The sequence below is a fragment of the Orussus abietinus genome, unplaced genomic scaffold, assembly GCF_000612105.2.
Source record: "Orussus abietinus isolate OABI.00-Male unplaced genomic scaffold, Oabi_2.0 scaffold58, whole genome shotgun sequence".
Classification (NCBI taxonomy): domain Eukaryota; kingdom Metazoa; phylum Arthropoda; class Insecta; order Hymenoptera; family Orussidae; genus Orussus; species Orussus abietinus.
In genome coordinates this window covers 486865-509200 of record NW_019394249.1, presented here as the reverse complement: position 1 = coordinate 509200, position 22336 = coordinate 486865, and the positions used below count along the sequence as shown (strand labels likewise).

Sequence of the window (22336 nt, the reverse complement as noted above, 5' to 3'; positions counted from 1 at the left end):
GTCGAATTTGGAAAAGTCGCGGGCACGCGGCGAGGAGGGCGAGCCAGGGACGGGTAAAAGGCGGCGGGTCTTCGGTGACGTCTCTTTGCGCGGAATCGATGGTCATCGGGCTCGCAACGAAGGGGCGCGCAGAGATCAGGAGGGGCGAGAAAATTCGATCGGGAGAGTCGGGAGTCCCGAGTGTACGGGAGATCGACTCTCCCGATATACGCCGCGCGTGCACCGCCCCTACCGTCCCGGACCCCCCGGCAGGGGTAGCGCGTCCCTTCCACGCGACCTCCGCCCCCGCCACTCGGCTCGCCCCTGCGAGACCACACCTCCCATTACAAAAATTACCCCAGCCGCTGATTTACCGTTGTGTGGCCGGCAGGGGGTGGGAACGGAGGGTTGGAACTAAGTAATGAAAGGGTTGCCGGTTCGAGAATCACGGAATCATTCGCCAGATTAAATTAGAAAGGCTACAACCTTTCGTTTCACCCCGACGCGGAGAAACCGGCCGGAAGAGGTCACGAAATGGATTAAGCCGCGTCCGCGCGATCGCCGCGCTAATCAACGACCGATTCGGGACGAGACGCCGATTACGTGGGAAAATGTCAACGTCCCTTCGAGCGGAGGGACCGCAGTTTTGACGTCTTTTATCCCCTCGTCGATGCGAATTTCGTTATCGTCGAAGCGATCCACTGGCACGGTAAGGTACACGTTTCGTTGATTTTAAAATTCTACCGATTCTTCGTGTTCAAAGGGGTCGCGGAGAGGGGACGTCCGAGCGACGTCGTCCGGCCTTAAAAGCATGGATCTTCGAGAATTGCCTTTACGATAACCTTAACGGCGGTGCGTCGTAGATCCGGCGAAACTGCTCTTCGTTTGCCCCGGAGCGGGCCGGAGGCTTTCCGCGTCCGACGTTTCTCGTTTCGGAGAGAGACGGAGAGAGACAGGGAGAGCGGGAGAACGGGAGAACGAATGGCACGGGTCTCGGAGTGGGGGAAGAGGGGAGCCGCGCGAGGGGGTAGAGTCACGGTCCTAATCGCTTCTAGGGACTTTAATGGAGGTTTTCTGTCCGCCGTCTACTTTGTCCTCTACTTATACCACTGCGGCCGAGGAAGTGGAGCGTCTCGATGAAAAGGCGCCCGAGACGTATCGTTGCCAAGAATCGAGACTCGCGTCACCCCTCGCGCTCGCGGGAATCCCTCGGAAACGAACCGACGGAGACGAAGCGGATCCTTTCCGGAGGGCGAACGAGGTCCGGTCGTTGCGCGGGGAAATTTCGAGGCTCTCGACGTCGATCGAGGATGCCGACCGAGGATGCCGATCGCGGGTCCGATCCCTCCCCGTGGAGGCGACGAGGCACGCCCCGGGACGGGCGAGCGAGGAAGTTCCGAGCGGATAACGCGCTCGGGAGAATTCGATGGCGAAGTTGGCCGCACGGACAATCCTCGATATCGATATCCGGAGGGGCCTTCCATCACCGGACGGCACCGGACGGCGGGAGGGGCGGACCTTCGTTTCGGAGCCTCGGCGCTGCCGGAGTGCTCGTCCGGTCTCCGCTCCTCGCAACCTGGGATTTATTATGCATGGGGCTGATGTATCGGACATCGGACGCGGGGTGGTCAGGGCGCGGCGGCCCCGAGTGGACCGGGATATAAGAGGAAGATGGAATAAGGGGCGACTCTCGCTCTCCCGCTCCCCTCCGTTTTCTCCTTTCTCCGACCCTAGGCCGCCGCCCGAACCTTCGGACTCGTCCTCCGGGCCGATCGAGGGAGGGAACCGCTAACGACCGCGTCCAAATTCCCCGACGCGGAGGAGACCGTCCGCGACTCTCGAAAACTGTCCGAGCGGCCGCGTCAAAATTTCCTCGACGTCGCGACCATCGATTCGGCTCGAAGGAGCGAACGAAACGCTGGACGCGACGAAGCGGAAGCTTCGGTTCTCGGATTTTGGAACGGCGCGGCCCGATGGCGTCGATACTCGCGTGGCGTGGATACCGAGAACTTTTCCGAAAGAGCAAGAGTCCATTAGCCGACTCGGCTGTCTCCCGAGTCCATTACAAGATGAGCCGCCGTTCCGACCCTGCGCCCCTTCTCTTCCACCAACCACCGTGGATCCGACCACCCCTCGGGCCGTATACGCGCGGTTAGGGCCACGTCGCGATCCCTACGGTCCACGACGTATGGTAACTTTCTCCTGGACCGACCGAGCCCGCGACTCCAGTTTCCGCCCTCTCGGTCGATTCGGCATTACCGTAAGTCGTCGTTCCCCGTCCTCGCGATGGCGGAAAACGCGCCGAAGGAGTTTCCCCTTTGGCGGAATCTCCGTCGGGAAGCTCGAAACGGCGAAACGCTCGGCTGCTCGTATCGCCGGACCGCGCACGGGGAACGATGCGTGCGCGAATGAACTTCCTAGGCGCGACTCGAGATGCATCTCCGAGTCGTTAAAAGTTAAAGCCTTCGTCGAAGAGACGAGTCCGCGACCGGGATTAAAAAGTAGCGCCGGCCGGACCGGGGTACGGGTAAGATTATTTCGCAAGAAATCCGCCGTTAACCGCCGCCCGGTCGTCGGGGACGCCCGCACGCGTTATCCCATCCGTGCGCTTCCACGTAACCTTTTCATCGCGCCGAGCGAAATTACGCGGGGATAATTAGCTCTAACCGTAAAGTTCACGAGGTGAAAGTATCCCGCTGGGAGGATCAAATGGAAGCCGGGACAAATCTCCGCAAGAACTGGCTTCGATATGCCTTATTTGCGCTCGCGTCCATTACCTGCAAACGGCGGAACGATAAAAGCCTTTCGAGGAAGAAACTTGACCGGAGCGGGCCCTGTATCCCCGGTGCGCTCGGCGAGACGTCGACAGGGGTGCATCCACGGCTTCTTCCCCGGATATTCCATATTATTCGAGATGCGAGCCGGAGCAAAGCCCGGCTACTCCGGATACTTAAACCGAGAGCGGAGCGTAGACTGCTGCGACGGGCTTTGATTTATTCACTCGCTGAATTTTTTACCGACCTTGTCTGGTTTCCTTCTCTCTCGGTCACCCCTTTCGCTCCGTTCTTCCGATCTCTTCTTTCCCCGTCCGATGGTCCCGTATCCAAAGTCCCACTTTTGGGGCATTAAAGTCCTTTTAAAAACACCGCCTTTGGTCTCGGTGAGCCTCTCCCTTTCGCTTTTCTCGAACGCTTCGAAAAATCCCGATTAGCGCCTCCGCTTCCTGTCTGTCGGAACGTCTCGAGCGATTCGCATTCGGTCTAAATTCGAGAAGAAGGGAGAAATGCTCCGGGGGATCCGAGCAGGGGTACTCTCGAGCGTCGATATTGCCGTCGATCGAGCCGCCGTTCGAATCGACGGACCGAGTAATAATTTAGAAAAATGCAATAATAGTGCGTTCGGAACGGTAATAAATAAATTGCTGAGGGCTGCCTGTACACACCGATAATATGAAGAGGTAGGCAGGCATGTGGGGTGGATGGATATTGCTTAGCGGAGACTGGAGGAACCCCCCTTTCCTATATTATTGTCCTCCACCCCTTTCGGTTCACCCGAGTAGGAACGGATGCGAGCCACTCGCGCAACGCTCCACTCTTCGTAATAAGCTTTACATCGCCGGTCGACTCGTAAACTTTGGAACGATACGTCCCACTCTACGAAAAAGATATTTCTCGCGGGGGGGGATCGGATTTACTTCCGCGACGATTTTTTAGTGGTAATTATCAAGGTATTTTATCGCTCGGCTGGAATTCGGTATCGAAGATCGACCCATTCCTTTTTTCAGTGATTAAGGGGATACGAAAGTGACATCCGAGAGGTCGATCGTTCGCGACACTTTTCTCCGAATTGAGTGTACCGAATCATTTCAAACTTTACAACGTGAATATAAAGGCTATAAGGAAGGTCCTGACGCCCATGAAATTTAATTTTTAATAAAAAATTTAAAAAATACCTATAAACAAATTTTTAAACGATTCAAATTTCATGGGTGCCAAGAGCATCCCCTTCGAGCTTTCGTATTCACGTTGTAAACTTTGAAACGATTCGATACACCCAGTTCGGAGAAAAGTTTCATTAACGAAACCTTTGCGTCGCCACTTTCACATCACCTTAATTAAAACGATACTCCGATCCGCGCGTCGTCGAAAATGGAACGACTAGCGTTAGCGTCGCGTTACCGCGCGGAAGAAAACGGCGCTTCCGAGATCGAAGGAACCGAGAGAATCGAGGTTCGTTTCAACCCATTCCTCCTTCCGTGGCAAGTAACTCGGACTGGCAGCGATGTGAGTGAGATGCCTCCCCGCGCCATCCTCCGACAATAATTGCCTTATTGACATTAATAAAAGCGGGGAGGGAGAGAAGGGAGAGACAGAGGGCGAGAGCGAGAGAAGCCCTCGCGCGAGGACGTCGACGGGATATATGAAAGCGGAGAAAAGGGGAACGGAGCCGGGAAGAGCCCGTATAATCGTCGGCCGGTTCCACGATCGACGAGCCGACCGCGAGACGAACCTAAATTCGAGGCATTTCAAGTGGAATTAAGACCATCCGCGGTCGTTTCGCCAATTTCCCACGTTCGTTCCGACGCGTTAAGTGCATTCCTCGCCGGCTCGTAACGTTCCCGGATTCCTTTTTTGTGTGCCTCGTGGCAAAAGTCGCGCAAAGGATCCCGGAGGCGAATCGCGCGGGGGATCCTCTCCCTCCCGCCGCTCTTCGAGGGAGGCGAACTTTAATAATATTCGTCCCGTCGGGGACGGGGCAGCCTCGTATTAAGTCGGCCCAAGTCGGACGAGTGCATGGAACGAGACGTGTAATAAAGTGAGTTTTTAATTTCCAGCGGTGCGCCGGGGTGTCGGGGTGTCGGGGTGTCGGGGTGTCGGGGTGTCGGGCGCCGGGACGCGGTGGTTGGCCCCGAAGGGGTAGCTCGCGCCCTGTCGGCTAGTATTACTAGATAAATCACCCAACAGGCAATAACCCCGTACCGTACCTGCCCCTCTTTTGCCCTCCCGACCGGAACCAAGACCGGAGGAGCCCCGCTCCCCCCGACGTCCGATTCGCGAGCCTGCTTAACAACGCTTTCGATTTGGCCTTTTCCCTCCCGGTGCCCGATCAAAGTCGAGTCGGCGGGGGGTCCCGCGGCCCCGCTCGAATCGGACCGAGCGATCCCGCGCAGGGATCCTCCGCGTAAACGGGACGCGTCAAAACGTCGCGGAAGCGCGCTCCAAGGAGGGAGTTGTCGGGTTTGATCTTACGTCTTCGACGGGATGATTAAAACGAACCGGACTTCCCCTTTCCGACGTAATACTCGCGCCAAATTGAATTTGGAAGCTCCTTTGAGCGAGGCAACGGTTCTCGAGGAGGCGGTCGGCCAATCGTTAAAGTTAAGTCTCCGTTCCGCGCCCCCACGAAATCTCGGCGGTTAAAGATAACGAGACGGGGACGAGCTTCCGACTTCCCGGAAAGACGCGGCGAACGGTCTCGAGAAATTTGGCACGCAATTGTCCAAACACTCGAGGGGCCCGACGGAAACCGTTCGAGAAGAAATATTTACGCGCGGCGAGCCGTTCCGCCCAATTCCCGAGGGACGTTCCCTCGTAAACGGTCGAGCCTCGTGGTCCGCTTTCCTTTTCGGTGCCGCCGTTCGGCCCGACCGAGCCGAACCCAAATTTCGAACTTTAACCCAAAGATGGATTCGGGACGACCTCGATCCGTGCCGATCGTTCCATTGGACGCACCGTACCTCGAACTCCGGTCCTTGGAGATAAACTCGGTTCTTCGAGTCTCGTTCCCGCAGCCGCTTTCGTCCCGACTCAAAGCCGCGTGTTTATTCAGTTGCCTCGACCGGGCGAAAGCGCTCTTAAAAATGGCAACGTTCCTTGAGGTAGGGACTGGACGAGAGCGGTCGCGAGTTTGAAATAGACCTTGGAAACGTAACGCGTCGTTACGCTATTGGAAGGGTTCCTGGAACGTCGACGTTCTTCGAGCACTCCGCGACGATGGACGCCTTCTCCGGTCGACGCCGGGACGTCGCGGTGGCGCTCGAACGGTAACGAGACCCGAGATCCAGCGTGACGCGTTATCGGCCAGTGGGGCATCCGAGGGCCTATTTTGGGCAAGAAATACGGGGTCGAATCGACGAGACCCGATCTCTTCCTTCGGAGAAGGCAGGAAAAAATGGAGCGCGCTCGGTCCCGTGGGACGACTCGGGGTCCAGGGCGTCCCGGGCGTCCCGGCGCGAGCCGTCTGGCATCCGCGCGGGCCATCTGGATCGCGTCTCCCTCCCACGCTCGCCGCCGCCGGATCCGGCAGGCGTTCCGTCTAATAAACGAACTCTCGAACGACGTTAGCGCAACGTCGTTCCGGCTTAACCGCGCCGGCTAAAGAGCAGCAAATTGCTTTTACGGGACGCCGAGCGTTTTGACTTCGTTTACGAGCGAGCCGCGAGACGAAACCGGACGCGGCGCGGGGGCCATCGAGACGCCGCGTTTCCGCGGAGCGGAAAGAGAGCCGGCGTTAACGACGTTTCGTCCTTTCCCAAATCGGCCCCGCCTTCCTCCGAGCGCGCGATCGGAAAGAGTCCCCCCGGGGCCGAGAGATCGGTCCGCGCCCCCGAAGAGGGCCCACTTAATTATCTCCGTCCGACGGCGGTCCATTAGTCCTCGGAGGAGCGACCGGAGTGCTCCGGGCTTTGGGTCGAAAGCGTCGACTCCCCCTTGCTCGCTCGAGTTTTTACGCTTCCGAGAGGTTCTCTCTCTCTCCGCGTGGGTCTTTTCTCGCGGCACTCAGCCAATGAAAACGGGGAAGGACGCGCGACGCCCCGGAGCGATTCGTCGAACGGTCGATCCCGGGGTCGCGACGGAAGCGATCGCGCGATTCCTCCCCTAAGGTCGACTCTCGTCGGTGGCCGGCTGGAGGGGATTGCTCCAATTTTTCGCCCACTTTCGCTCCCCGCTCCCCGGCGGAGGGCGAAAACGAAGGGGCGCAAGGGTGATCCGACAATCGTTCGTTAACACATTTTTTCCCACCGCGAAGTTAAATTGCATCGAGTGCATCGGGCATTCAGGGGCGCATTTAAATAAAAAGACGCCCGGTGGAAGGGCGGGAGGGGGAGGGAAACGGGCACGGCGGGGTGGGAGCCAAATAGAGGGCAGAATGCGCGGTGATTGCTGGAGGGCCGCATAATTGCACCCTTTGTGGTGCAATCAGCGCCGCAACTTGCCCGAGCCTCCCCCGCGCCCGCCGCTGCGGAACCCCCGCCCCTCTCCCGACGCGAGCCCCAAATATCGCGTTACTTAAATTCCGCGGCCAAGGCGGTTCCCCGGACGGGGATCGACGAGCGGAGGAAGCCGTCCTCTTGCCCGCGCGCGTTCGTCTTCCGCGGCTCGGATCAATTTGGCGGGGAGTCCGCGGACGAGAGGAGGACGTCGCAGCTGTTCCCCGCAGGAGTCGGCCGGCCCGCTCGTTAGGCATTCGAACGGGAGGATTGGATGTCGTTTACCGCGGCTATTTTTACAAAGAGCTCTCGAGCCCTCCCCGCTCGACGAGGACTCTCTCGGGTATTTTGGTTGGGCGGATAACGCGTATCCGGGGAGACGGGGGCGGGTGGCGGCGGTCTTCGTCCTCGGGCCTACTTCGGGGCCGGGTGGTCCCTTTAATTCGATCGGTCGATCGGACCGCTTCTCGCCGCGACCGGAACCGGAGGCCGACCGCCGTCGACGGCGAGCACCCGTGTCGCCGGCAACCGCGCTCGTAAACCGCGGTGTCTTCCGACTTTACGATCTCGTGAATCTCGCTGCGAAACCATCCCTTTCTCCCGCCATTCATCGTCATCCTCTTGACAATCCCGACGATGTCCCGCGCGCGTCGAGGACCCTCGTTTTCCGTTATTCCTCTTTTCCGTTCGCGCGGTCGAGCGAGTCCTTCGTCCGGATTCGCGGCGATCGTTTTCCGCGTTCCGGATCCGAGTCCTCCCACGGGGGGTGAGCACCACTGGAGCTTGCAGCTCGCGACACGACGATGCCATTACCGCGTCGACCTTTCTCCGCTCCGGCCGCCGGGTCCTGAATTATACAGGCAGCGCCACTTAAAATAATACACCCGGTATAAACTGTGTATCAGCGCTAAAAGCTGTCATTTTCTGTAAGCCGGAATTATGGAGATTCCGGCCGGAGCCGGCGGGGTCGTTATTGCGTAAAAAGAAGGAAGGCGCCGCGAGGTGGTCCTCCCGGAGCGGAACCCGAATCGAAGCCGCCGCCTCGAGGGGACGGAACGGACGATCCGTCGCGGCCCGGAAGTCTCGGTTTTAATGGGAGCTCGTTACGGACGGCGACTCTTCGCGCGGCTCGAAATTCATTACTCGCGGCTCGGCCGACGCGTGCTCGCGCGAGACGAGCGGTAAGAAGCGGAGACCCGCGCTCTCGGCCGCGCCTCTCCTCCCGAGGAACGGGAGGGGCGAAATCGTAACGAAGAAACCGCTCGACAACCCCGTTAAGACCCTGCCCGAAACGGGACGCGGAATCCGGCCGGGCTCGGCGCGATCGACTCGGACGGGGAGGCGGGAGAGAGCAGGGAAACGATCGAGTCCTTTGGAGCCGGTTACGCGTTGAGCGTAATTCAGAAATGGTAATAAGACCGTAAAACCCCATTATGCAATAAATCCGACCACTCCGGAGTCGGTGACTGCCAGGAACTGGTAACGACGTTTCGCGCACTTTACGCACGGGATAAACAATAACGTTTCGTCCCAAATAATTGAATGGCGATTCGATCGATAATTCGCACCGGGTGCCTGGAACACCCGGCCGCCGAGGGTCCCTTTGCCGATTCCCCGGGAATTAGGTTCTCGGGTGGCCGACTCTCGGAACCGATAAAGGTGGCGTATTTATTTTAACGATTACGGGCCATGCGTCCTCGCCGAGAGGAAGCCGACGCGGCGCGATGGACGGCCCGGCTCCCTCCGTCTACGCAGACATATCTTGTACAAATAACCATGGATTCGGGAGACCGCTCTCACCTTCCGCCCCGGAAGTGATGGTAAATAAGTGGATAATTCGAGTTCTCGCCGGCGGTCGCGAACAGGGTCGAGAGCGAGGCCGAGGAATTTCCGGGGAATTCTCCTGCCTGGCGTTCGAGAACGAGATTCCGCTCGCTAAATGCGTCGGAGTCGGGCCCCGAATCTCGCGCGGCCGATGAAAGAGACGTTAATCGAGCCGAATCATCGCTTACCTGTACCCTCTCGAAGAATCACAATGGATAAGATGACTGCCGCGGGGCTCGGCACTTCCGGCAATTCCGGCAATTCCGGCAATTCCTTCCGCTTAATTGCGCCGCAATTACTCCGCTTTCCGCCAAGACCGAGCCGCGCGGGCGCGCGGGACGCGGCTCGAGCGACCGGGTCCGACCGGGCTGCACCTGGAGACGAACTGACCCGCCGTCGATTATTTCTCTCGAATCGGCGAATACCACCGAGAAATCGATCCGCGAGGGAAAAAATTCACGGATCCCGTTAACGCGGAAACGGTTGCGTCGTCGACTGGTCCGTTAATTACATCGGCGACGAACGGTTTAACGGTAAGACGAGTAACGAGGAATTCGATCGATAGCACGAGGATTCTCCGAGGCGCTTCCGATGATCGATTCGTCGCTTCGCCGCTTTACGACGTCGGGGAAAAATACTCAATTTTGTTAAGTGCCGATGCTTCCTCGCGAGCGATCCTTGACTTAATATTTTACGGAAAAGAGTATCCCGGTGCCCGAACGATAAAGATTCGCTCTTTGTTCCGACTTCGATCCGGAAGACGCGATTGTCCTCGCCGCCGAAATCTTCGATCGCGAGTTACGTCGCGCCGCGCGCCCGAAAATTCCGCGTTAGTTTCGAGACCGGACTCGACGAGAGGAACGAGTCTCCGCTTCTGCCCTTTTTTTCGCCCGTTATCTCGCACCCATATCGAAACGATGGCCATTCGGTCGGCTGATTAACGGAGCGACCGTTTTCGCGTAATCCACGTTACGGAAACGATCGTTCACCCCGGTGAGTCCAGGGGGGGATCGGTCTTTTGCGTGTGCCCGCTCACGTGGGCCGGCGCTATATAAGCGCAACGGAAAACAGTGAACGAAGCAATACCATTAGTAAAATTACTGCTTACAATATTACCAATACGCGAGAGTGGCGAGTATTTACGAACCCGGCCGGGGATCCAACCCTCGTCCATTCGCCCTCTCCCCACCTTTCCGCCTCCGCGCCCGTCCGGGGCGGGGGTGCGCCAAGAAGCAGCGGGGGGAAAGGAAGGAAGGAAGGAAGGAGATGCCGATTCGACGAGCGGTCCCGAACCTGGACATCGCGGGGCGGAAACCGAGCCTCGCCAGATGGCCCTCGCCGAGGCAGGCGGTTCTCGGGCCATTTTTTACCGACGCGGCGCTCGCGGGACGATCCATGGGGCGATCCTTGGCTCCGGGATCGAATCAACGTTTTCGCCGTGCCCTCTCCTTTTTGGACCCGGCCTGAAATTCTTCCGTCGCCGCGAGATGAGCTCCTCGCCACTCCGCCGGCAATAATACGCGAAGCGATGGTCTCATTAACGTGCCATTAGTCCGATGATTTTACGATTACATTAGAGACTACCGGGAAGCCGTTACGGCCGCGACGCAAATTTATTATCGCGAGAGGTGCATTACGCCGCGCCGTTGGCAACGACTCCGATGGAAGGAAGCCACTTTTACTAAAAGACGTTCCTCGGCTCGCGAGAGGAGAAGAGAAACTCGAGAAACTCGAGAAACTCCCCGGTGTCGTTGAGATTTTCGAACCGGGGCCTCCTGGCAAGAGCCGACCGAAGAGGACCGCGAATTTTACGTTCGAAGGGCGGAAGGAAGGCGTCCAGGAGGGGAGGGACGAAGGGACGAAAAAGAGCGACGACTCTCCGAGTCGCGAGGAGCTCGCTCCGACGAATCGTTTGAACGAGCCGGACGGGAGTACCGGATGGATAGACCCGGAGCGGAGAAACTGGCAGGAGAGTGCAGTCACTAATTTAACGCGGGACAATTGAATCCAATTACAACCGCTGTACTCGGCGGCGGTTCTCAACCGATCCGCCGACCGACCGACGAGAAGCCTCCGTTTTGGATCGGTGCCTCCCGGAGGCACCCGTTCGTTTCGACCGCTCGCGGTTTCGACGACGAGTCCGGTCCGGGATCGGATCCATCGATTCCTCGAGGTCCACAAATCGCAAGGGACGGGCGGAGGGGGAGGGTTAACGATTCCTCGAGATCGCTGCGACGTTTCGACTCGACTCGACTCGACGCCGACGTAACGCGACGCGGTGCATCCGTCTCCGAGTGGATGGCTCCCGGCCGGGGCTGGTCTGGCGGGCGCCCCTGGCTGTTCATTAGGGGCTGCATTGTCCGCTAACTAAGTACGGCCCCTCCCGGCCCCGCCGCCCCTTCGGCAACCTCCGATTCCCGACGAGCCCGGGTCTCCTCGACGTCCTTCGCCTCCACGGCCGACCCCGGTCGTGGGATTTCGGAAGAGGCGCAACGTCCGACCGGAGGAAACTTCGAGTCCCCCGAAATCCGCGAGGGCTTTAAAACCCGGCCACGGGTATCGATTCCTGCTCGAAGGGTTAAGCGAATCGACTCGCGGACGCCCGCGGCAGCGAAGGCGGAATCGATCCGGCCGATATAAAACCGAGCCGTTCGCAATTAAACGCCTTGCCGCTTTAACCTTTGGGTCGGAACGGGCGGCGGGCGTCGCGGAGGGCGTCGCGGAGGGCGTCGCGGAGGGTGTCCCGCAGGGCGTCGCGGAGCGAGGTCGCGCGTTTCGACTCGTCGGACATCAATCGTCCGGGTTAAATTAGGAAGTATAAATATAAATATAGGCCAAACCGGCCGAACGTTAATTCCATTCGTTGGCCGAGTAACGAATGTGCATTATAATTACCGAGATATGCAAAATTTAGTTACACCTCCCCTCCGTCGGCGAGTCGGCGGCGAGTCCGCCTCGAGTGCGGCTCTCCCCTTCCCTCCCTCCTCGTCGGCCGGGCGCGTTATCCGCTCCGTATACCTAACTATGTAAATAGAGGCCAGCGGAAATTGGTCTTTGAGACCGTCCACCACCGACCGACCGCCACCTACGGAGTCGAGCACGCGATCCGACCCGACTCGGTCGGGTCGAGTCTCTCGACGTTTCGACCGAATTTTCGGGCCCGTCTCGTTGCTCGCGTGTCCCGGTCGTCGAGAACCCGTCGTTATCTACTTCGGTTCATCTCGCGCCGACTCGACCGAACGTTATCGCCGCGTATTACTTAACGCCTCCGTTCCTATCGCCGCGGACCCCTTGTTTGCCCTGCAGGTACGTTTATTGCGGTCGCGCGAGTCGACCGAGCGGCGGGACGGCGACGGGACGGCGACGGGACGGCGACGGGACGGCGTCGGATGGGCGCACCCGCATAGGAAGCGATTGATAAACGCTATCGTCGAGTCCGTTCGGCGCTTTAACGAGCGGCCGCGTATCCGCTTTGGCGCTCGGACGCTCGAGCGAGTTCCAGGGCGATACGCGACTCCGTGAACGGAAATCCTCGCCGTCGCGGACGTTCCTCCTCGCGTGGTCGCCGGAGGCCGAAAGGAGCGAAGGCACGAACGAAACGCGAAAATTTCAGGAAATTAGACTCGCGACGGAAATCGGATCGGGGAGCGATCTCGACCTGTGGTTAGAGCCGCGCGATTCGCAAGGGTAAACGCAAATTGGAGGCCGTCGCGTCTCGGAAACGCGATGCCGTAATTTTATCATCCGCGTTATTTATCCCCCTGCTCTCGCGGACGTTCCGACGGAGAACGTCCGAGACGCTGCCGCGAGTTCGCGGGCGAATCGCGATACCGGTCGGGTAACCGGGAGGCGGAGGACGACGACGACCTTCCGCGACGGAGAGGAGTCCTCCGTTGCGGAAAACGCAAGCGGTGATTCGCCTCGGAGGGAACCGCGCTTAATCGTAGGCGGAGGGCCGGCGAGCGAGCGCGGGCCGCGCATCTCGCAATCTCCCGCGATCCAATATCCGACTTTTTTGACAGCAATTTCGGTCACGTCCGATAATATATCTGGATCATTAATATAAAGCCCCTCCCGCGCTGCGCCCCTCCGACCCCGCTGACGGGGAAATTGCTTTTCAATCCCGAGCCGCCCCTCGGCCTCCCCCGATCCGCTGCGCCCTCTTACGACTCTGCCCCCGGCCCCTCTCCCCCACTCCGGCCGCGCTCCCTCCGAGCTCCTTCCAGCCGGAATCGGACCGATCGGGTCGATCGGGTCGATCGCCCGTCCATAAATGCCGTCGCGCTTCCGCGCGCTACGCGAACCGAGCGATTGACGTTTACGTCGGCCGGCCGGGAATCTCTTTCCGGGCGATTCGCGATCTTTCGAACGGCGATCGACCCAGGGCGGAGACTCGAGTCGCGAAACGTCGCCCGGCGCGTCTTCGCGTCGGAGGTCGACTCGTTTCGTTCGATCGATCGAATTTCGAAAAGGCACGCGGCGGGACGGCGGGTCTAGTGCCGCGAAAGGACGGCGCAGGCGCGTCGCCACCCGCCACCCCCCACCCCCATAAAGAAGATCCCCTCGATCGGATAAAAAATGTATTATAGCCGCCATGATACGGAACTCGATACCTCCGCAGCTTCCAGGGAGAGGGCCGCGTTGCGCCGGATCGGTCCGAAGCGGCGATCGGTGGACGGCCGAGTTATTTATTCTCGAGGGGACCGACGGCGGGGGGGAAGCGGAGGCATCGAGGGGTAATTTTATCCGCACTTAGCGGGGGCGCATGGCTTCCGTCGGGTCTCCGCGCTCGAGAGCCGATGGCATTCCTACGGGGTCTTCCGAGTAATCCGGGCGCCAAAGAGAATCGGATACGAGCGGAACTCCCGTAAGATCGCGAGCGCGCGGCTAAAAAACGCTTTTCGGGCCCGGGACTCGCGTCGTTTCCCAAGGGAGAGATCTCCCGGGACCCGATCCGGCCGGTCGTCGACCGACTCGTCGTTGATTCGAAAAGGTTCGACCGACGCGCCGACGGTGGCCGACATCAAAGTAAACGTAATGCGCTAAAGTTTACCGTCGTAACGAAGGACGTCCGGCGTCGGGCGGGGCAAAAAACTGCATAAAATTGGCGACACGTGTGCGCGCGCGACGGCGGCAGAGGCTCGTGGGAATACCGCGTGTTTATCTAACGGAGATCCGGACCTCTCCCCGCCGTCTCCGAGCGGCCATTTTTTGTCCCGGCCCGATACGCCCTCGGATTAAGGGGGCCCCGGAGCCGAGGACGACGAGCGGACTCATGCCGGGAAGCTGGCATAGCCGCTTCTACCCGCTGGTCCCCGCTCGTCCCCGATCGTCCCGCTGACAAAATTCTGGGCGAATGAAAGCATCGAGAATTCGTTAAAGGAGCGCAACGATGAAATCGGAGGAGGCTCGTTGCTTTGCCGACGAGTCGAGGGCCACTCCTCGAAACCGATCCACCCCGTATCCGTTTCGAGCAAGCGGTTCGACGTTTTTAACGGAACCGCGTTCTTCGTTCTTCTTTTTTTAACGGCATCGTAACCGGAGCGAACGAGTCGCGAGTCCGCGGCCGCAGAGGCGAACGAGGGGCGGACGGGCCCAACCCCCGAGCGAGCGCGTAAACTACCCCTCGACGAGCCCTTCAGCGATCGCATTTATTTAATCGGGCAAATACGCGGGGACCTGCCCTCGACAGCGGACGGACTCCGCTGCTTTTACCCCCGCATCGAAGCCACGCGACCGAATCGGCTCGAGAGGTACTCGGTCTCGATCCGCGTGGTTTTATAAAACCGTCGGCGTAAACGACGGCGTACCGCGGCGATACGACTCGCACTTTCCGAGCGTGCCGTGTCAAGGCGATGTGCGAACGTTTACATCGAGAGTTGAATAAAACCACGTCTTTGGTGGGGTACCGAGCCTCGGATCGTTCGACTCGCGCTGCGGCGAACGGAGCGAGGGGGACGGAGCACGAGCCGCGGGGATAGGCGCTTAATTCCTCCGAGAAATGAAAAAAGTTAATTGCCTGAGCGTAAAAAGGGTGGGGAGGGAAGGGGCGAGCAAACGTTCGGCCGTGAAAATATTTAATTAAATTCGCAACCGCAAGATGCGCCCCGGGGGGTGCGCGCGTTGCCTCGCGACGTGTGTCGCGTAATACGGTAATTATCTCGGCGCCCTGCTCGAACCCCAGTTTTATCTTCCCGGGGGTCCGAGAAGAAGCAGCCGTTTAATGGAATTCGATCGCGTCGAGGCACCGGGAGAAAGGAGAGAACGACGGTCGGAAAGGAAAGATCCGATGAGGATGTACCGACTCGCCCGCAACACGACGTAACGATCGAGCGACGTTGGAGTAGCACCCCGGCATCCTTCGAGCCATGCATCCGAAATGAGACAAAGTTACCGTTTAAGACGGCGATAAAATCCAAACTCGAGGAGCGAGCTGCTGCCAATTGCCGTTGCACCGTCATAAAATCTCGAAGGCGTCCGGGGCATCGCCTTTCCCGATCGAGGCCTCCTCCCTTCGGACGGAGAGCGCGAATCGAGGCGGGTCGTCCAAAACTCGGCCACCTCGTCGTCGAAAGGGCCGCCGTCCGGAGACGCAAAAGTTCTCGAAGGAGGCGAGGTCGTCTCCGGAATCCGAGATCCAATGGGACGACCCGTTTTAACGCGCGATAAACATTTTATTCAAGACGCGGGCGAAAGGGGCTTTCTTCGCCTCCCTCCCCCGCGCCGGCTCGCTCTTCCCCTCCGGCCAATACCAGTGCATTTAGATTGAAAACTGAATTTTACATTCACCCGATGTTTGGCAATAAATATCGACGTTTTCCGTTGTTCGCCTTTGGAACCCATCTTCCGCCCTTGGATGGCCGGGTTAAGCGTCAACGAAAACCGAAGGAGCGGCGCCCTCGATTCGCGAATCCGAGAACCCCCGAACGAGGCCAGGGGACGTCGGTCGCCGGAACGCGACTTCTCGACGAACGTCGCGAAATATCTCGAGACGCACGCTCCGAGCGGAAGGGTGGTCGGCGGGCACCGAAAGGGTAGGCCCTTTCTTCGCCCTCTACTTTGCGCCCGCCGAAGCTTATTAAGAAGTTGTCGCGTTTCCCATTGTCTCGGGGTTAACGAAGGTTCGCAGCCTCGAAGATCGGTGGCGCGGATGCGGTCTTACGTTTCGTAATTAACGAGAGACCCTCTCGCCTCCTCGACCTCCGCCGCGTCGCCCTTCGGTGCCGCGGATTTCGCCTCCTTTTCCTCTCCCGACTCGCGTAATCCGTTTTTCCTCCTCGTTTCTTCGATTTCGCCCGACTTCGGTCGGCGTCTTTCGACTTTCGGACGGGACGATGCGTCGACTCGCCGGCTTTAATGCCCGTTCCTTTACGAGCGACGATTCGGTCGCGGAAGACTCGGTCTCGGCCCTTCGAGGAATACGACCCGACCTGGAGCTCCTCCTTTTATTTTCTAATATTTATGGGAGGACATTAATATAAACAAGTCCGCCGTCCCGGCGCGCTCGGCGCGAGCGATCGTTCGAGTGCGGTTCACTTTCCCACCACAATTTCGACGCCGAGATGGCACGACGCTCTTTGAATAAATTATCGCGCGATAACGCGGCGCATCTCGGTCCGGTCGAGCCGATGCAAAAATTCCGCATCCTTGGCGAATTTCCCGTCCATGCGTTCCCTCGTCTTTCGGCCGAATCGGCCGAGAGCGACGGTTGCGGAAAACCGCGGTCGACGTCGTTAGGAACACCGCGACCGCGGAAGACTCCCGAGCCGACGAGAGCAAACGGAAACCTCGTTTTCCGGGCACCGTGGGCACGTTTCGGCGGTATCGACGCGACCGTATCGCCACGGGGACGGATAGAAATCTTTTCGCGTCGCGACGTCGTTCCACGTGACAAGGGACGGAGAGCACGGCCGAGGGGGGTTAACGGGATCGCGGAAGGATCGACTCGAGGAGTCGGGAGGACGAACTCGAATCCGTTTCAAGGGGGTCCCGCGACCGCGGAAACCCAAACGCCTCGGGAAAACGCGAACCCTCCGACGTCTCGTCGCGTTTTAAATCGACTCGATTAAAACCGTGAGGAGGAGGAAAGGGGAATCCCCCGAAGTTCGGTCGCGCGTCGAGCGGCGACTCGGAAGGGAGTCGAGAGGGCAAACCCCTACGACACTCGGGGCGAGGGGCGCGACGGTGGGGCTAGCTGGGCCAAGTGCTCTTTTTTATATTAAATTCGGTAATGGAACGAGGTAACTGCCGATCGGTGTTCCCCGTTTCGAATAAAGTTGATTGGAAAACATTGTTTGACACGGTGGGAGGCACGGTCGACCCGAGAGTGGCCGCCGCGCCCGGAGGGGACGAGGCGCGCGAGATCCGCGATTTATCGTGCTTTTTCAAATTTTCGATTCGACTTCCTCTTCCGCTATCCGGCGGGCGGTCCTCTCCGATTCGCTGCGGCGAAACGTTCCGTTCGCGAAAACCCGAGTCGACCTTTGCCGGGAGATCGGTCACGTCCGCCGGAAATAAAATACGCCGGCCGGATGCGAGGAGATCGGCGAGGCCTCCTTCGAGGGAAAGAAGACTCCGCAATTTACAACTATTGGCTCCGGGGGCACGGAGAGGGTGGTTTCGTTGGCGGCGCATAAGCCGGTCCTCGAGCGAGGCGCCGGGTCTCCCCGTTCGATCGTACTCGCGCGATACGGCTCCACGCAGCGGGATCACCGGCTGACAGTTTCCTAATGGAACCCGTAAATACCGAGCCGAAGTAGGTTATGTTTTCCGAATGAGGAGCCGAAAATTGAGTTCCACGTCCCATCGACATCCCCGGAAGTCGCGTCGCCCCGGCTAATCCGCTCGGTCGCGTCTTCCTCCCGCGGCGTTCCGCGCCAACGCCGAGATAATCGGCGGCGCGGGCAACGATCGGAAAAAGCGTCGTTTCGGGCCTCGGGCGACGCCTCGCGGAACGGAGCATTCGATAATACGCCGTAATAGCATTGCAAATTAGCTTCTGCACGTATTAACTCATTGCCGCGGCGCTTTGCCGCCGCGGGCCAATCGATATAATAACGACCGCGCGGTGGACGCCGATTGGCCGTTTAATATTTATCCACGGGAGCGGATAAACGCGCGGCTCGCTCGTTAAGTCGAACGACGCCAACGAAAACCCGGACCGCCGACGTTTTCCGACCCCTCTCCCTCCGCTTTTATCGCGGAACGCGGCCAAAGCCCCGGACTCGGACTCGAGCAAGGTAAACTTTGCGTATCCTAATTGCGGGCCGTTATTAGGGCTTAGCCGCTCGGGCCGCGCGTAACGAGCGAATCGCGGCCGATCGGCGTCGTCGTTTCCTCCGTCCGCGCTTTCGGTTATTCCTCGCGATCGGCTAAGTTACTAGGGTACAGCTGGGAGCAATTTGGAGCGATGCCATCGCGTTAAGTGGTCGTCCGATGCGGCGTCCGCGTCGCCGGTAAGTCAGCGTCCCCGAAATTATCGACGACGAAGGAAACGCTAATGCACCGGTAGACGCGGCCGCTGTTTACGCGGCACCGGTATCCATAAAATCGCCGATAAACCGCCCATCGCCCGGAAAGAGTCGTCGGAATTACTCGGAATGATTAGCTCGGAATTCCGGCGCTAGCGCGAAAAGGTGGATTTGGCTCGACGGCGTCGTTACGTCCTCCGTCCACGTTTACGACGGGTAACGCCCGCTCCCTATCCGTGGGATTTGCTCGAAACCCTTTCGACCCGCGTCGTTTATCGGCGCTCGTAACGGAATCGCGAACGCGTCATTATTTCTCCCATTAATCGGCGCTCGCGCGATGATAAGATCCGAGGGTATTGAAATCGCTCCAAGGACAACGCGCGATCGGCCGGTTCTCTTTCGATCCTCGGCGAATGGGCCCCCTCGTGCTCGTTATTTCAGGAGCCGCCGGGTCTTTCGGGCGGATTAATTTCGCGAGGAAATTAGTTCGCGAGTTGGCCGAATCTCGCACGGGGCGCCGTCGTTCCGTTCGGCGAAATTAACCGTATCGCGCCGACGCCGAAATTGACTTTACCTTCCGTCGACGCTCGACGATTTTGGGACACTTCGGAGAAGCGACCGGGGGTCGCGATCCTCGATACACGGCGGGGGGTAACGAAAGGCTCGTCGCCGTTAACGCGACGAGGCGCTAATCGTTTCGATAAGTGAGCGGGTGGACGGTGCGCCCGGATTCCGATACGATTCCGCCGTAATCGGATGGATACGGCTTTTTCAATCTCCCCGCGTGATCGATAATCCGATTACCCTCTCATAATAATCGCGGCGTGACGGCGATATTGCTTTTAGTCGGGCGCCGACGTCAACGGGGATTATCATCGTCCCGGTGGACGCGCGCCGATCGTTCCCCTCCGAGGCGATCTCGGAGTGCCTTCGGAATCGCCAAACTCGAAGGTTAAGGGCGTTCCCCTTCCCATATGGCGACCGTTCCACCTCGGTCCGTGTACCCCGATTTACATAAGTCCACGCGGCCGGGCGATCTCGAAAGTCGAACATACGGTCGTCGCTCGAACAAATGGCAAGGAAAAAGTGCCCCGGGTCGTTTACCCGTGCCCTGGCCGTTGGGCGCCGTTGCGTTAGCCTCGTCGAGCACTTCTCGGTTCGGTCGACTCGCACCTTCGACCGGACCGCCGCGTTTTCGAGTCCGGGGCGTCGGGGGCCTTCCGCGACGACGACATCGCTCGCTCGGGGCAAGAAGAGGAGCGCGAAAAAGGGAGCAAAGTAGCGGAAGGTAAAGAACGGGAGGCGAGAGTCCACTTTGCGGAAAGTTGGCGGGCGTCGCGGAGTTGGATCGTTCGAGTCCGACGCCCGGCTAGCGTGACGGCGGGCGAAAAGGGGGGAGAGAAAAACGGAACGGGGAGTTGGTAATTAGAAAATTAGTAAAAACAATTTATCGCTTAATCTCGCGAGGCCGCGACCGCCCCGCGGCCCCGGCGCCGCGTCTCCCCGGACCGGCAATAAAATAACCCATAATAAAATTTTATAATTACTTTTTACTTCCGTTCGGGAAATTTTAATTAAACCTAAGAATTCCTTTAACGAGAAAGCGAGCCGACGCGCTCCGCGAGTATCGAAGAAAAACTCCCCCGATAAAATGTCTTCTCCGCGCCCCGCAGCCCCTCGCCGCGAGTCGCGCGACCTCGCGGATTATTTCCCGCTCGTCCGGCTCGAACTTTTCGCCGATTTTCCTCCGCGAAGGATCCGAAATCGTTGAACGGTTATTTTGACCGGCCGTTAAAGAAAAAAAAAAAAGTACCCATCGGAACCCGCGCGCCAAAGCCACGCCGGGGAATTCGAGCTCGCGCCACTTTATTTCTGCAACATTTCCCCCCCCCCCCCCGTCCCCCGTAATTCAGGAGTCGGGTATTCGTTCGACGCGCCGCGGGACATTTTGCGTCGCATCGCGCCGCGCGACCCAAAGTGTCTTTGTCCTCGCGAGCGGATTCGGGGAATAAACGTCGTTTCCCTTTAAAGCGGAACGAGCGAACCGGTAAGCACCGAAATCGCGACCGTCTGGTCGAAAGAGCCGGACGGAGATTCGCGGCCACCCGGTGTGCAAGATCCTCGGGCGGCCTCGAAATGCCGGGAGTTTCTAATTAACGAACGCCGTCCTGGAGGGCGTCCCGGCATTGTCGGCTCTCCCGACGACACCGGCCGATATTAGAGGGCGATCGCGACGGAAAATTATATTTGATTCTAATCTAGCAAATGGGACGGCCGTGCGGTCTATTTATTTACGCGTCGCTCGGCGGGGCGGGCGTCGTTGGGGTCGGGTGGAGCGAAAGCGCACGCGAGAGAGAGAGAGAGAGAGACTCCTTTCTCCTTTCTCCGGGCGAAATCGATCTTCGATCCCTTCGCGTCGGACGTCTCCCTTGCCGCCCGCCGGGGCGCCGAGGGAGCTCCTCCCGCGATCGACCGGCGGAGCGTCGCGACGACGGCGTCCGCTCCCGGATTCCGGCTCCGCGCCCGGAAACAAGTGGTCGGGCATTTATAGACGCGCCGTGGCGAGGGCGAAGTGGCTATTTTCCGGCGAGTGAGCGCCGATTAAAAATCCAATTCCCCTGAAACGCGCCGCACCCCGCACTCCGCGATCGGGGCCGGCAACCGGCCGCCGGCCGCGCGCGGCTCTAACGAGGCAGGACTCGGCCCGGCCGATTCCGCAAAGTAATTCTCGGCGATCCTCGATCCCACGGGGGGCCAGATCAAGACGGACCTTGGTTTCGCTAATTCCGTCGCGCGACGCCAATCGGTCGATAAATTCGCCGATCGCGTCCGGCGTCCGGCGTCCCGGATCGGTCGGGCGGAGGCTCGGGGGGCGGAGGCGAGGCGGGGTGGGGCGGGGACGGCCGGCATCTTGATACTTTTTCCATTTACTGAAATTGATATTACTTTCGTAAAGGTATATACGGCGGACTAGCCTGCCGACGGGATATGGGGAGGGAGATCCATCTAACCTATAAATTTTTAACAGCGTAAACTTCTCGGCGAGTTCCTCGCGCCTCCCCTCTCGGGCTCCCGGGTCGCGCCGCGCGCGCTCGATCGATCGCTTCGAGTCGATCGGAGGGGCGTCGGGGCGCCGATCCGGTCGCCTCCGTTTCCCCGATTATTTTCTTTTCCTTCTTCGCCCAAATTTCGAGGTCGAAATCCCCCCGGAAGCGCGCAAATCTCGAGGGTCGGAGGAGGATCGATCCGATTGGCCTAGTCCTCGCAGCGAGTTTAAAACGAGTTTCTCGGGGCGTCTTTTAATTGCCCTCGCGCATGCAACGCCGCTCCGGCTCGCGCGCGCCGCGCGCAAATTAACGCGTCGATATTAGATCGATAACCTTCCGCTCCTCCCTCCTCGCCCCCTCCACCCTCTTCCGTTTCATTAGCGCGTCGCGACTGACTAACAAACTTGTTAACACCGTTATCATCGATAAACGAACGTCACGTAATGCGGGGAGGAGGGGACGGCAAAGGGCGGGAGAGACGCGGATACTTTCGTGCGCGCTTTACCGGCCGATCCAGCGTAAATATGCCGCCGCTAAATATGGACGCGGCGTAATCGTCGGAGGTTAAGTGCCGGCGGAATCGACGGCCGCGTAAGGCTCGGAGGCAAGACTTCGGCCAGATCTACCGCGGAACTTTTGCGGCTTAAACGCGGACGGGGTGCTCTCGATTCGTCGATTCCGATGGTTAAAATTCACGGGGCATCCTCGAGCAAGAAGCGGGCGATTCGAAATAAAGTAACGTAGGATCTGCGCTTCTAATTCGATTTAACGCACGAGCCGCGTCCCCCGCCCGCCCCTCGCCGGAA

At 59.2% G+C, this 22336-nt stretch overlaps 2 protein-coding genes across 4 annotated transcripts in view; one reads left to right on the top strand and one right to left on the bottom strand.

Moving 5' to 3' along the window:
- Positions 1-22336, top strand: part of LOC105698534 — an 87648-nt gene that overhangs the window by 32858 nt on the left and 32454 nt on the right. The window lies entirely within an intron of this gene.
- The window catches only part of LOC105698533 (LIM domain only protein 3), a 39181-nt gene that overhangs the window by 12679 nt on the left and 4166 nt on the right, over positions 1-22336 (bottom strand). The gene's annotated exons all lie outside the window — the stretch shown is intronic.